We start from the raw sequence: 2,074 nt of genomic DNA on the forward strand, positions 1-2,074 counted from the left end.
GGGGGGGGGGGGGGGGAATGTTGGATCAAGCTTGAAATAGCTTGAGCAACAAGTTATCTATTTCCTACCGAGTTATGGATTAGGAAATAGGAAAGTCTTTTAGTGTTTAGGAGTTATCTAAACCTTATTGTCTAGTATGTTTAGGACTTTTTTTTTTTTTGATCAAACGTATGTTTAGGACTTTATATTCTTATACATATATGGATATGTCAAAGTGTGACATAAAATAAGAATTTTGTGATTGAGAGAGCTTAAGGTTTTGAGTGAGTTTCTTTAAGAGAGTGATTCTTATTAAGTGAGTTCTTAGTTGTGTTCTTGAGATCGAGTTTCAATATACATTAGCAGATCAGCTACATAGAATCTACTGTTAGAAACGGATAAATCCTTTCCTGATGATGACGAAGCTTCAGACACCATACTAACTAATAATCCTTTCAATAACCTATCAAAAGCTGTTAAATTTGTCCTGAGATCTCCAGTATTATAACCAACAGAAGGTGGATCAGTATTCAACTGTTTAAAAGATGGCCTGTTTGAGTAGTGTGCCATACATAGAGTTTTACCTCCACCTGACCAATAAAATGCTGCTGTTTGGTTGGGACAACTTTGTATTAACTGGTCAGACGTGGCCTTGATACAATCTGAAAAAGCTCCTGCTTAGCGCCTGGAATGCACATCCCCATGGCGTAGACTTGGTCAGGATACGTCCCGACGGAAGCGTTGAAGAAACCATCATTAGCTGTGACCTCAGATGCAAGAGAAGAGAGAGGACAAGTTGACGGTTCCTGTCAAAAGCACCACCTGGTCTAAAAGTTCCAAAGTTTTTCAAGCAATATTAAGCAGAGACAACAACAGTTAAGCTCACGGGGAGAAGCCAGAAGGCCAGTGAGAAGAGAATGTTTAGACCCATTTTTTCAGAAGGATAACTTTGGACAACAAGATAAGTAATTGAGTATAGACTAACTTACAAATATCTGAGTTATTTTATTCTCCTTTCATATATTTGTAAGTTTTTTTTTTTTGAAAAAAAAAAAAAAAAACTTACAAATATATGAAAGGAGAATAAAATAAACAATGACAACTTCTTTGAAAGAGACGGAGAACAAGTTTATGGAGTGCTCTACAGCTAGTTGATGGAATTACTTGATGAATAACTGTGGTCAATTATTTATCGTCCAGTTGTTTTTCATAATGATTTTTCATAATAACTTCTGCAGGCCATAACTAACTCTCTGAACTTCTCACATAACTTCTCTTACTAGCTCTTAAGGCGACTCTCTGGGGTCATATTAAAATAGATGATCAGAAGTCTTTTTTTTTTAAACACAAGAGAAGTTTAAATTGTACAAATTCTTGCATTTTTTTACACAATGCGTAAAGAGCAAAGGTGCATGAAAAAACTTTAAAAATGGAAACTTAATGGAAAGCCAATAAATTTTAATTTTAATTTTTTTATTTAACAAATAACTCGTAAAGCAGCCTCCCAATATCTTCTCTTAGAGCTTGCATAAATTGAGAAAGAATGTGTATTGAATATGAGATATTCGGTAGTGTGATGAGGAGATAAATAAACTGACCAATCAAACGACTATATCGTAGTGGATCCACCAAGAAAGGACTAGTATCAGAAATTAACTTGTGATTTTGTTCCACTAGAAGTGATACTGATTGGGAGCCCAGAAGATCCCGGTTTAGGAAATGATATGGAGTGCATACATCCGTTATGATAAAACAATATTTTTATCATTGCAAGCACCTTTCTGACCAAAGTATTTTGTATACACATGTTTCTTTTTATTTTACATGTGAAGATTAGTTGTACGACCAAAGCGAAACATTCTAAAATTAGGTTTATGAACTTGGGGTATTATTATTATTTTTTTTGTCATCAACTTAAACATACTCAACCAAGATTCTGCCAACCAAACTGGTAACTTTGTATTCATGTAAACGACGAAAAATAATTGCTTGCAACACTACAAGAAAACAGGGGGATTCTGATGGCCGAAATCGTCGGAAATTCGTTGGAATAGACCGATTCCGACGAATTTCTGACGAACCCGTCCGTCGGTAT

The sequence above is a fragment of the Brassica oleracea genome, chromosome C2, assembly GCF_000695525.1.
Source record: "Brassica oleracea var. oleracea cultivar TO1000 chromosome C2, BOL, whole genome shotgun sequence".
In the NCBI taxonomy this organism is placed as follows: domain Eukaryota; kingdom Viridiplantae; phylum Streptophyta; class Magnoliopsida; order Brassicales; family Brassicaceae; genus Brassica; species Brassica oleracea.